The sequence below is a fragment of the Lepus europaeus genome, chromosome 10, assembly GCF_033115175.1.
Source record: "Lepus europaeus isolate LE1 chromosome 10, mLepTim1.pri, whole genome shotgun sequence".
Lineage (NCBI taxonomy): Eukaryota > Metazoa > Chordata > Mammalia > Lagomorpha > Leporidae > Lepus > Lepus europaeus.
The window spans coordinates 5,466,747-5,480,615 of NC_084836.1; positions in this window are offsets into that span (position 1 = coordinate 5,466,747).

Sequence of the window (13,869 nt, forward strand, 5' to 3'; positions counted from 1 at the left end):
GGCCGGGGAGCTGGGGGCCATGGTGGGGGGCACTGGCTCAGGAGCCGTTGGGTCCGTGTGGAGCTGTGCAGGGGGCACAGGTCGGGGGCACAGAGGTGGTGGGGACTTAACCCCCTGCCCTCTTTCCCCATCTCCCCCTCCACGCGGTACCACATGCATGGATGGGCTCCAGCACAGGCGGAACCGAGCTGGCTGAGCAGGCTGGGGACGGGGTCTCCACGCCTGTCGCTGGCATCGAGCCTGGGGGGCTCCCGGGGGCACCCCGAGGGCTTGCGTCCCACGCTGCGTCTGTGGGTGTCAGGGACAGAAATGGCCCCAGGAGTTCCTCCTCCAGCAGCAAGAAAAAACCCTTCGTGCAGTCAGGAATGGGCTGCGATGTCCGGAACGGGATCCTGGAAGAGAAAGGACACTGGTGGGAAAGTGGGCGAATCCAGACCCGGCCGGAGCCTGCGGCTAGTGACGTAAGCCACGTGGGTTCCCAGCTCCGCCCACGGGAGGTGTTCACGCGGGAATAAAGGAAATTCTGCCGTGGCTTTGCGACTTCTCCGCAAATCTAAAGTCAACCAACATTTAGGAGTTCATTCTTGTAAAATAAAAGGTGAGGGCCTTTTGTGGACACTTTAGGTTTAATTCACACGTGAGGGGCCAGCAGGTGTGTCGTTCGGCAAAGCGTACAGTTGTTGACAAGCCAATTTGCTCTGTTCCAACTTGCTTTAACTTTGCTTAAAATTTATTGATTTGAAAGGCAGAGAGGAGAGAGAGGGGGGGAGAGAGCGAGAGCGAGAGATCCGCCATCCACTGGGTCCCTCCCCAGGGGGCCGAAGCACCCAGTGCCCACCTGGCAGTGAGCTCCTGAGCCCTGGGGCCCCTCCCAGCCCTGTGTGGACACGCCCTTTCTGCCCTGGGAGTGCAGTCCATGGTGCGGGCCGTGCCCTCTGTCCCTCAGCCAAGCTGGCCGCCAGCCTGCCCCCGCCCACCGTGGCTCAAGCACTCTCGCCAGGCCAGCTACTCACCCCATCTCCCTTCCCTGGGCATGGGGGCGGGGCCTTAGGCTGTTCCTGGGAGCCCTAAGGTGGCTGATGTGGAGGACAGAATGACCCGGCTCTGGCCATGCAGCCCGACCTCAGCAAGTGCTCCCTGAGAAGCCACAGCATTTCCCCCATGTTTCCCTCCAAGGACCTGGGAGTTTCACTTCATCCAATTAAGCCTTGGCAAAGTACGGTTCACCTGTGGCGCCAGCATCCCTATGGGTGCCGGTTCGAGTCCCGACTGCTCCACTTCCAATCCAGCTCCCTGCTGATGGCCTGGGAAAGCAGTGGAGAATGGCCCAAATGCTTGGGTCCCTGTACCCATTTGGGAGACCTGGATGGCGCTCCTGGCTCCTGGCTTCAGCCTGGCCCAGTCCTGGCTGTTGGGCCATTTGGGGAGTGACCCACCGGATGGAAGACCTCTCTCTCTGCCCTCCCTCTGTCTCTCTAGATCTCTGTCTTTCAAATAAATAAAATAAATCTTAAAAAAAAGAAAAGAAAGGGGAGCCCCAGGATGTCTAGCCCGGGGCTGTTATGGTGTACCGGGGAGGCAGTGGGCGGGCTGGGGTTTCCTGGGCCTCAGGCCCAGGGTCAGGCTGGGGGCGCATCGTTCCCTGGGAGCGTTGGTAGGAAAGTGTGGGGAGCCACAGGCTGGCACCTGTGGGAACCTCCTCTACGTGGTTTGGAGCAATCGGTGGACCACACGGCCTACGGAAACAGCCAGGTGAAACAGATGAAACAGGACGGACTCTGCATGAACAACTGGGAAGAACCAGGTGAAACAGATGAACTTTCGACCTGAGGCTCTACGCGCCCTTTCATCGGATTGGACGACATTAGCATAAACTGCACGTGAAGAGAACCGCTATTGGCTGTGGAGCACATGCTCCACGGGACTTGGGATATAAAGGGACATTGGGATCTGGGCGGGCCGCCGCCCCTCCTCGCCCCTCCTCACCCCTCCTCGCCCCTCCCCTCCCCTCCCCTCCTCGCCCCTCCTCGCCCCTCCTCTCCTCTCCCTCCCCTCCCCTCCTCTCCCTCTCTCCTCCTCTCCCCTCCCCTCCCCTCCTCGCCCCTCCTTTCCCCTCCTCTCCCCTCCCCGCCCCTCCCCTCCCCGCCCCTCCTCGCCCCTCCTCGCCCCTCCTCACCCCTCCTCGCCCCTCCTCGCCCCTCCTCTCCCCTCCTCTCCCCTCCCCTCCCCTCCTCGCCCCTCCTCTCCTCTCCCTCCCCTCCCCTCCTCTCCCTCTCTCCTCCCCTCCCCTCCTCTCCCTCTCCCCTCCCCTCCCCTCCCCTCCCTCTCTCCTCCTCTCCCCTCCCCTCCCCTCCCTCTCTCCTCCTCTCCCCTCCCCTCCCCTCCTCTCCCCTCCCCTCCCCTCCTCTCCCCTCTCCACTTTCCTTCTGTCCCCATGAGTAAAGTTCCTTGAGAACCGATGAACAGTGACCGTGTCGTGACTGCGTTGGACCCTTGCTGGTGAGGGTCCGACAGAAAAGTGCAATGGAATCCAGCTACAGGAGTGGGTGCGGGGAGGTGGGGGTCACACCAGCCCTGGCCCCACCTAAGCTGATTTAGGCTCTCTTAGAGACCGAGTGTCTGCTGGGTACTGGGGTTGTGGTCATGTCACTGCCAACCTTGGCTGCCTAGCAGGAGTGAGCACAGAGGCCCGGGCTCCACCCAGGAAGGGCCTGTGCCCGCCTGTCCCCACCCTGCCGCGTGAAACCTGTGCCCTCCTGAGGTGGCTCCGCCTCGGCACCCACACCCACCCTGGCAGAGGCCTTGACCCGGGGTGGCCCCCATGGCAGCAGCTTCCTCCAACTGATCTTTGCCCTGCTTAGCGCTTGGGCCCTCAATTCGCAAGGCTGAAGACCCCCCACCGCCTGGGAGTCTGGGGCCCTCGGGCCTCCGTTCCTCTCCTAGCTCTCCACCCCGGCCTGTCTCTGGGGTCCCAGCCTGTGTGCCCCGAGGTGGCAGCCCAATAGCCCTCGCTGCCCTGCGGCTGCATTTCTTTGGCCTACCCGGTGTTTTTCAAAAACGTGACTTGGTTGTCATCTTTGGAAACGGGAACTGTTCCACTAAAACCCTGCATTCCTGGGGCAGGCGTTTGGCCCGGCAGCTAAGACGCCTGCGTCCCACACCGCAGCTACCTGGGTTCGATTCCCGGCTCCAGCTCCTGGCTCCAGCTTCCTGCTAACGCAAACCTTGGGAGGCAGTGGCGATGGCTCGGATGATTGGGCTCCTGCCGCCCACGTGGGAAACCTGGACTCAGTTCCTGGCCCCGGCTTTGGCCTCAGCCAGCCCCCAACGTTCTGGGCATTTGGAGAGTGACCGGCAGACCGGAGCTCTCTGTCTGCCTGCCTTTCGGCCTCTCAAAGAACAATAGTAATAAAAGCCCGGCCTTCCCGCTCCCCTTGAAGAGTTGGATGGTGCTCCTCCCCCCTGACGGCTAAGATCAGAGGGACGAGGCCAAGCGCTCTCTGCTTCCCGTGTACTTATCATTATTTATTATTTATTTTAGTACTTATTCTTTTTGTTAAAGATTTATTTTATTTATTTGAAAGTGTGACAGAGGAGGGTAGGGGTCTTCCATCTACTGGTTCACTCCCCAAATGGCTGCAACGGCTGGAGCTGAGCCAGGAGCCAGGAGTCAGGAGCTTCTTCCAGGTCTCCCACATGGGTGCAGGGGCCCAAGGACTTACGCCATTTTCCACTGCTTTCCCAGGTGAATTGGCAGGGAGCTGGATCGGAAGTGGAGCAACCGGGACTCGAAATGGCGCCTGTATGGGATGCTGGCATTGCAGACCAGGACTTTAACCCACTGCGCCACAGCACCGGCCCCTTTAGTACTTATTCTTGGTACCTCAAATAAAGGGAATCGCACAATATGGTCTCCGCCTGGGCTGCCGAGAGCGTCCGTGTACAACCCTGCTCTCCATTCTTTGTTGTTGTTGTTGTTGTTGTTTTTAAAGGTTTATTTGTTTGGAAGGCGGAGCGACACAGAGACAGGGAGAGGGGATCTTTCACCACAGTTCACTTCCCAGCACTTGGGCCATCCCCTGCCGTCTCCCGGGTACGTTAGCAGGAGGCTGGATTGGAGACAGAGGAGCCAGGACTCAACCCAGGCGCGCCTGACATGGGGTGCGGCAGGCAGGCTGCACCACAAAGGCCTCTCTTCACTATGTTTGCACGGCGGCAGGAGGTCACCCAGGAAACGCAGGTGCCCACCAGTGTTCGGCTGCAGGGTACTGCGTCGGGACTCTTGAGACCAAGGGTTCTCTGTAACAAGAGGGTCCATTGGGCTGTTCCAGCGCTGGCCGGGAGAGACCCGGTCCTCACAGGCTCTACACCCGCTGGGCGGGAAGTCAGACAGGAGCCTGTGTGTGTGAGGCCGGAGGACAGCAAAGCACCCTGGGAAGCCGCGCGGTATTTACACAGTATTTACGCAGTATTGACACGCACAGGCCTGCCCAGACCTGAGCACTCCACTGGGGCCTCCGGCTTCCCTGCTGTGGAAGGCACTTCCTGTCCAGAGTCCAGGGGGCCACCCAGTCTGGTGTCGCTGGGTAATAAAAAAAGCTTGGGTGGAGTCGCGCCTCGTTCACCCTGGGCAGACCCTGTGTCCGACAGAAGAGGGAGGAGGGGAAGGAGGGCCGGGAGACCTGGACCCGTTTTCTTAAAGCCCCAGTCTGAGTACAGACTCAGCGCCATTCAGCTAGGTGACCTTGCTTCCCCAGTCCGAGTGGCTGGGGGCTCTAAGATCCACCCGGAGAGGTGCCCGTCTGTTCTGACGCGTGCCCTGCCCCGTCAAACCCGGCCAGCCTCTGTCTCACATCTCAATTCCTGTGCAAAGACCCCCTTCCACTCAGCTACTCACCTCTGCTCTCACAGCCGCCAGCGGCGAGGCCGGGTCGCAGTGGGAAATGCGTCCGCTGGACCTCAGAGCCAAGAGTACGGTTATGGCGAGAATGAGGGAGGGGAGGGGCGGGCGCTTGGTGCAGACGCTGAGCTGCCGCTGGGGACGCCAGCATCCCAGCTCTGAGCGCCTCGCCCCAGTCCCCACCACTCTACTCCCATCCAGCTTCCTGCTCATGGCCTGCCCTGGAGGGCAGCACGTGGTGGCTCAAGTGCTTGGCTCCTGCACCCACATGGTAGACTTGGATGGAGCCCCTGGCTCCTGGCCTCAGCCTGGCCCAGCCCTGGCTGTTGTGGCCATTTGGGGAGTGAACCAGCAGACGGAAGATCCCCTCCCCTCTCTCTGATTTTTCAGATGATATGAAAATAAATAAAAATTAAGGAAAAAGAGAAAACGCGGGGAAGGAAAGCCGGAAGTGCTTCCGATGGGTCAGGAGGGTGGAGCAGCGAGAAGTGGGAAAACCTGGGATAGGAGGGCGGTCCGTGGGGGCAGTGCTTGGGTTGCTGGATGGACAGTCCAGGAAGTTCATGGGTAGACAGGAGGCAGTGGCTGGGAGCAAGGTCTCCAGGAACATTCAGTGTTCAAAGCAGCTTTCTGTTGGTTCCAGTTAACTGATTAACTTTTTTTTTTTTTAACTTTTATTTAGATTAACTCTCTTATCTCTTCCCCACCCCGATCCTTCGCCCTGGTGACTGAAGGTGTCTCCACACCAGCGTGCAGCCAGGCGGTGCCAGGTGCCTGGCGCTCCATCCAGCTCCCAGAAGCAGGAAGCAGGCTCGGAGGCTAAGCTGGGACTCAACCCAGGCACTGGGATACAGGGGGTGGGCCACGAGCGCCGGCCAAGACTTCTGTTTTATCACTGACTTCACAGACTGAATACACCCGTGACCCAGCACACGGGCTGAGAAACAGGGCCCCCGCACCCCGAGGAGGCCTCCCGCGTGTCTCCCGATGTCGAGGTTGATTTCTTTCTGAGAGGATTCGTTCTGAGAGGAGGAGTGTGGTGGGGGCGAGAGGTGCGAGTCACCACACAGACCCCGGAGCCGGGTGAAAGCAGGCCAGAGGCGAGCAGCCCGCAGACTCGTTTATTTCAGTTGGTACAACAGCTTATATAGCCAAGACAGCCAATCCGGTCAATGGGCGGTTTATGCCCCAGCAATCACAGCCTGTTGCCAGGCAGGCTCCAAAGCCATCCAATCACAGCCTGTTGCCAGGTGGGCTCCATTGCCAGGTGAGTTCCAAAGCCATTCCTGAGTAACTGACACTCGCTTCCCAGCGGCCATCTTGGCATGGCCTTCTCATTCCACCACATCCCGTCACTGCGCCCACCTGCCCACGGTGACGCCAGCCGACTTCTAACAGCACAGAGGAGTCGTTCCCGCTTTTCTGTGTGACGTTCGCGGCGTCGCCCGGGATACACTCCCAGTGTCGGATCTTCACCCGGCACCGCCCGGGATGCACTCCCGCGTGTGGGATCTTTGCCTTGTGCTGTGCGGGCGAGGCTCGGCCCGGTGTGGCTCGGTCCCCCACTCCCCAGCCGCTCCTCTGCTGATGAACGGGCGGCGCTGTCCCTTTGGGATCTGTGGGGTAATAGGAAACACAGGGGGTGTTTTTGTCCCTGGCTCCGGACACATCTGGGGCCCAGGTCTCCACCCCAAGGACTGGCGGCTGGGTTTTACATGTCCTGGCCCTGGTCTGGGTGTCTTTACAACGGACTTGTTTAGTTTTTAATTAAAACCTATGGGGGCCGGTGCCGTGGCTTAACAGGCTAATCCTCCACCTTGCGGCACTGGCACACCGGGTTCTAGTCCCGGTCAGGGCGCCGGATTCTACCCCGGTTGCCCCTCTTCCAGGCCAGCTCTCTGCTATGGCCCGGGAAGGCAGTGGAGGATGGCCCAGGTCCTTGGCCCTGCACCCGCATGGGAGACCAGGAGAAGCACCTGGCTCCTGGCTTCGGATCAGCATGATGCTCCGTCCGCAGCGGCCATTGGAGGGTGAACCAACGGCAAAAGGAAGACCTTTCTCTCTGTCTCTCTCTCTCACTATCCACTCTGCCTGTCAAAAAAAAAAAAAAACAAAAACAAAAAACAAAAAAAAAACCAACAACCACCTATGGGAAGGAGGCCAGGCTGTGGTGCAGGAGCTGGTCCAGCCGTGGCTTGTGATGCCAGCCTCACGTATCAGAGCGCCGGTTCGAGTCCTGGCTGCTCTGTTTCAGATCCAGCTCCTAGCTAATGCTCCTGGGAAAGCAGCAGATGATGGCCCAAGTGCTTGGGCCCTGCACCCACGAGGGAGACCCAGATGGAGTTCCAGGCTCCTGGCTGCAGGCTGGCCCAGCCCTGGCTGTTACAGCCATGTGGGGAGTGGACCAATGGATGGAAGCTCTCTGTGTTTCTCCTCTCACTCTGTGTGTCTCCCCCCACAATGCTCTTCCTTTCAAACAAACAGATCTTCAACAAAAACTAAAGCCTGCGGTATGACTGTCATCCACGCTCGCAGCACAAGGTGCAGAAGAAAAAAAATCAGATGTTGGCTGTCAAGGGGCACAGTGGATGCTGTGGGAGACACCCGGCGGCCTCCTGGGAGGGGGCCCATCCTCCGCCCCGGTGCTCACAGCTCGGTTCTGCCCGGGACCCGCCTCCTGAAGGGTGGGGTGGCCGTCCCCAGGGCAGCATGCTGGCAATGACCAGCTGGAGCAGGGGTACGACGGGCTGGCCCTTGACCTGATTCAGGTCAAGCCTGAAGGGCCATCCCAGCTCCCGAGCTGCCCGCGGAGCTGGCTGGGGCTTCTCCTCCTGCCCCGCCCCCCTCTGACCACCTCCCGGAAGCACTGCCCACTCGGCTTCCTGCACACGTGGGGCAGACTCCAGTTCTGTCATGGGTCCAACCTCAGGCAGGCGGCACACAGTTCAAAGGCTGCGGTCATGACCCCTGACCCCTGTCACGATGCTGCCGGCGGGTGCCCTTCTTAAAGATCCTTGCCCACCGGTGCTCATGGCGGGCCAGCGTGGTCTCAGTCCCTCCCCTTGCTGGACAACAAAGCCGAGGCTGGGGAATGTGTTGACTCACGGTCTGAGGCTGGGAACCCCAAGATCCCGCACCTCTCAGCCTCTCCCTGGAGCCCCCCACTGCGTCCATCCAGGGCAGAGAGAGGAAGGCACAGGGGAAAACGAGAGGCAGCCAAGGCGGCCGGCCCAAAGCTCCCCGTCTCCGTGCCTGTCTCGGATCCAGAACTCACTCACTGGAAAGCTGTCCGTCCCCACGAGGGCCCAGCCCCAGACCCAACTCCTCCCACCGGGCCCCAGCTCCCAACACCGCTGCATCCAGGACCACGCCCCAGCACTTTGGGTGTGGGCACAGCAACTCAGCCACAGCAGGGGGTCACCTGGGCCCCAGCACCCCAGGGCAGGTCAGCAAATGAGGTGAGGGCAAAGGGCACCCCCGGCAGCTCTTACAAAGCCTGGCAGGTCCCGGGGACCCCACTGGGCCAGCTTCATTCATTCAGCGCCACCCAGGTTCCCTGGGGTCCCCGCTGGCTGTGCTAAGGTTCACCTGCATTTTAGCCACGCGGCTCCTGTTCCAGGTCTCCTCCCAGGGAGACCCTGCTGGGTTCCCACTTGTATTCTGGGAGGTTCCAGGCTGAAGGCAGCACAGACCCTCAGAGAGGGAGAGAGGATCCCACCTGCAGGTTCATTCCCCAAACACCTGCCTCAGGGCATGAGACGGTGCCAGGAGAAACAAACAAGAGCCACGTGGTCCAAGAGCCAGGTGCTGCCACAGGAACCACAGGCAGGCCGGCCACCAGGTAGGCGGCTAGGGTGGGCAGCTAGGAGTACTTCCTGCCAGCGCCCTGGTCGGTTTCCGGGCACCCAAGGCGCAGATGTGGGGGTCCCCAGGGGGTGGGCTCCCCGGGAACAGCGGGGGCCAGAGGAGCCGACCCTTGGACAGGATGGAGGAGGGCGTGGTGGGCTCTGCGGCTCTACCTTGGGTGGTGGGAACCTCAGATGGCCGGGCTGTCCCCTGTGCAGACCTGGTGCGCCCCCTGCTGGTCTCCCATGGCCTAAGGGTTCCTCCTGCCTCCAACCCCGCCTCCCTTGGAAAAGAGAGCCCAAAAAGGGACTTTGTTCTTTCTGAGAAAACGGGGAGGGACACGCGCTTCTGTGAGGTCTTCCAGACGTTTCTGATTCCAGGACAACGTAAAAATCAAAGTTTTTTTTTTTTATTTTTAAAAAATGTAGGGGCCGGCGCCGTGGCTCACTTGGTTAATCCCCTGCCTGCTGCGCCGGCATCCCATGTGGGCACCGGATTCTGTCCCAGCTGCTCCTCTTCCAGGCCAGCTCTCTGCTGTGGCCCAGGAAGGCACTGGAGGATGGCCCAGGTGCTTGGGCCCTGCACCTGCATGGGAGACCAGGAGGAAGTGCCTGGCTCCTGGCTTCGGATCGGTGCAGCACCAGCTGTAGCAGCCATTGTGGGGTGAACCAACAGAAGGAAGACCTTTCTCTCTGTCTCTCTCTCTCTCTCTCTCACTATCTGTCAAATAAAAAAAATATATTTGAAAGAGACAGAGATACAGAGAGATCTTCCAGTGTCTGGACCACTCTCCAAATGCCTGCAACAACCATGGCTGGACCAGACCAGGAACTCCATCTGGCTCTCCCACGTGGGTGGCCGGGGCCCAAGGACCTGAGCCACCTCCTGCTGCCTCCTGGGGCGTCCGTTATGGGCAGGGAGCTGGCGCTGGGAGAAGAGCAGGGCCCCAACTCCAGGCCCTCAGCTGTGGGGACACAGGTGTCCCAGGAGGTGTCTTAGGGCAAAGATTCCGAGGAGCAGGGGTGGACATCTGGCCTGGTCAGTAAGATGCTCCTGCCCCTCATCTCACACCCCTGGGGCAGGCGTGTGGGGAGCGAGCCAGTGGGCGAGGGCCCCCCACCCCGGGATTCCGTCTGTACAGAGAACAGAAGAGGTTCCTAACAAATTGCTCCATGTGTCTGATGCTTTGAAACCTCGCTTCTTACCTGGCTGGTGGCCCTTGGGGTCCACCCTGAGAACCGGCGCCCACGAACTCTCCACGCTTTCTGAGGGCCGTTCATTCGGATAAAGTCCCACGGGCATCCGGAGGAGCTGACTCTTCTAGAACCCGCTCCGAAGTGCACAAGTGGCCGCTAGAGGGAGGCTTGGGGTGTGCTTGGTGTGTGGTTCCCTCGGGGTAAAGTGGCCTCGCCTGCACCCTGTGGAGGGGCCACGTGGAGCGCTGTTCCCCCGTGGTCTCGCTCCCCGTCCGTTTCCGCTGCGCTAACAGCACGCCAGCAGCTGGGTCATTTCAGAGCAGCACATGGTTATCTGGGTCCTGGTTCTGAGGCTGGGCAGTCCCAGGGCATGGAGCTGGCATTTGGAGGCGCTCGTGCCACCACCACGGGGGCAGGGGGACAAGTGAGCAGGTGTCGCCCAAGGAGGTGGCACCTGAGCGGCTGCACGCCGAGCCCTGGTGTGTGTTTGCTGCCTTGGGACTGGGTCTCTGCTACGGGGAAGAGTGCTGCCCCCTCCCGGCTGCCCCCTCCCTGGGGATGCAGCAAGAAGACCCTCGCAAGGGGGGCCCTTTGATCTTGGGTTCCCCAGCCTGCAGAACCAGGGGCCAAGCGGGATTCCTGAAGTTACAGCAGCACAAAGCGCACTGACACGGGGCGGACATTCCGGGCACAGCTGTAGCCAGCGGCTTCCTGCGGGAGGGGTTCGAGACCTCCTCTGGGAAGTGAGGGATGATGCCCTGGGGGCAGCTGTCCTGACCCAGCGCTGGGGCCTGGCCAGAAAATAAAATAAAAATTAAAAATGGAAAATTCTTACAGAGACGCAATGGGTTGGGACTGTGCCAGGCTGCAGCTGGGTGCAGGGAACTCCGTCCGGGCCTCCCACATGGGTGCAGGGGCCCAGGGACTTTGGCCATCTTCTACTGCTTCCCCAGGCCATAGCAGAGAACTGGATCGGAAGTGGAGCAGCTGGGACTTGAACGAGTGCCCATGTGGGATGCCGGCACTGCAGGCAGTGGCTTTACCCACTATGCCACAGAGCCTGCCCCATATGTGTGTGTGTGTGAGTGTGTGTATATATATACACATATTTTTTTTTAAAAAGCAGCTCGTAGGAAGGAGTTTGGATGTGCCGGATACAGAGACGAGGTGTCGGAGGCGGTGGCTGTGCTGTCCCTGGCCTGACTGTTCCACATCACACACACGTGCTGAGATGTCCCAGCGCACATCATCGACATGTGCAATCACCATACCTTGATTAAAAGTTTAAAACCGGCCAGCGCCGCGGCTCACAGGCTAATCCTCCACCTGCGGCGCCGGTACTCCAGGTTCTGGTCCCGGTTGCTCCTCTTCCAGGCCAGCTCTCTGCTGTGGCCCGGGAAGGCAGTGGAGGATGGCCCAGGTGCTTGGGCCCTGCACCCGCATGGGAGACCAGGAGAAGCACCTGGCTCCTGGCTTCGGATTGGCGCAGCGCATTGGCCGTAGCAGCCATTTGGGGGGTGAACCAACGAAGGAAGACCTTTCTCTCTGTCTCTCTCTCACTGTCTAACTCTGCCTGTTAAAAAAAAAAAGTTTAAAAACCGTTAAATGGAGGATGAATTCTGATGAACTCTGTCTTGCTCACACACCCGTTGCAGGGGCGGCGCCGGGGCCTCACGGACATGGGGCGTGCACAGCGGGCAGAGGGTGGGGCTGGGCCCTGAGCACCACACAGGCACCCAGGAGCAGGCAAAGAAAACGCTGCTGCTCTCGGCTTCAGCCGAGTCTTCCCAGTGCTGTTTTCCCACGGCTGCTTAACACGAACACCAAACGCTGCCTCTCAAGTCGCTTTTATGTCTGCTTACGCCTCCAGGATAACGCTGGATTTTCCCTGTTCTTAAAAAGAAGAAGTAAAGAGGCCGGCGCTGTGACACAGAGGGTTATACTGCCACCTGCAGCGCGGGCAGCCCACGGGGGCCCGGGTCCACATCCAGCTGCTCCACTTCCCATCCAGCCCTCTGCTATGGCCTGGGAAAACAGCAGAGGATGGCCCGAGTCCCTGGGCCCCTGCACCCGCGTGGGAGACCCAGATGGAGCTCCAGGCTCCTGGCTTCAGCCTGGCCCAGTTCTGGCCGTTGTGGCCATTTTTTTTGTGGGGAGGGGGTGAACCAGCAGATGAAAGCGCTCTCTGTCTCTGTCTCTTCCTCTCTCTCTCTGCTTTTCAAGTAAGATAAATCTTTAAGAAAATGCAGAAGCAACTGCATGAGTTCTGGGCATACGGGTCCTGTTGCACCCACAGCAGAGGAGTTTGCGAAACAATTGTTCCTCATTGCGCACAGCTCAGGCCTTCCCAGCCTGCATCCCTGGCCAGGGAGGGGCGTGGCTCCGCCTAGGTTTGTCGGGGAGGGGAAGGGCCGGTCAGCAGGGCCCACCCTTGGAGGGGGCTGGGGAGGGGGCAGAGAGAACAGCGGGGAGGTGGAGAGATTCCCTGTGCAAGCTGGGACTGCACCAGGCCGAAGGAGACCGGCCAGCGGGGTCCAGGGTGGGCGTGTGTGTGTGCTTGTGGGGCGGGGCGGGGGGGGGGCCGTGCTCAGTGCCTGAGCATTCGGGCGGTGTGGGGGTGGGGGGTATGGGTGTAAGGACAGGCAAGGATGAACATGGGGACAGACAGGGCCCCACTGGCTGCAGTGGCCCCCAGGGGCCCGCGGGGGTCGGCGGTGGCTCCTTCCGGATCCCACAGGAGGAGCACCTGCTGAGTCGGGAAGCAGGTGCGCTGTCGTGAATCCGACATTGGCTGCAGGTGGCAGAGGCCTCCTGCAAGTAGCTGGGTCCCGAGGGAGCCCGTGACCCCGTGCCCCATGGCTCCCTAGGGGCCTGAGCCTCAAGCTCACACCCACGCAGGCCTCCGTGGGAGCAGAGGTGGCCCAGGAAGAGTCCACGCAGTCCCTCGGCCAAGCTCGGACTAATCTTCACGCAGGGGTGAGCTACTGGGCTTGGTCCCACTCCGGTCGGGGGTCTGTGGGCAGGATCCTCCGCCGTCAGACGGGATTGAGTTGGGGGCACTGGGGAGAGGTGATGCGAGGTGGTGAGCCGTCACCCCCCTCGCTGGGAGCGGGCGCCCCTGTCTGTCGGCCCTGGGAGCGGCTGGGTACTTGCGAATGGGACCATGTGATCGCCGTTGTACTCAAGCAAGCGTCCCAAAGCCACGACGGGGAGAGGAGCGGCAGCGTGGGCGGGATTCCAGGGCCAGGCTGCGAAGACCTGGCTGGTGGAGGGGAGGGCGGCCGGAGGAAGCTGGGAGCGAGAATTGGTGTGACGGCAGGGTGAGGCAGACTGGCAGGGCAGGGGCAGGGACCGCCCGCGCCCAGCAGGTCGGTGCCAGGGCTCTGGGGGAGATGTCCCACCGTTTCCAGTGGGTGCCCACGTGTGGCAGGGGGTCCCGTGTGGGGTCCTCAGTGAGCCGCCTTGCCGGTCCTGCCCTTCCTCTCGGCTCCGCTCCCGAGCGCCCCCTCTGTCCCTGACGTGTGCCTGATTCAGGTTGGTCTCCCAGCCTCACCCTGGAGCCCAGCGGGGTGGGCTCAGCCAAGGGAAAGGCCCCCTCTGGTGGCCAGGCCCGGTCCTGCCCGCCGCCTGGGTGCTATGGCAGCCAGTTGGGTCGTGGGTGTTACCCCGTGAACGTGGTGGAAGTGTGTGGAGAGGGTAACATGTTAGGAACGCATCCAGCCCGAGTTTTGTCTTCAGAGAGATCATACATGATCTTCCATGTTCCATATCCAGACGCCGTGGCTGGTTGGAGCGGCTTCCTTGGACCCACCCTGCAGGTTGAGCTGGGGGACTGGGCTGCTTGTCACAGGGCGCTTGTCCCTCCGAGTGGTCCCTGTGACAGCTCCATCACCTCCCTTGAGTATTTTTTAAAAATTATTTATCTGA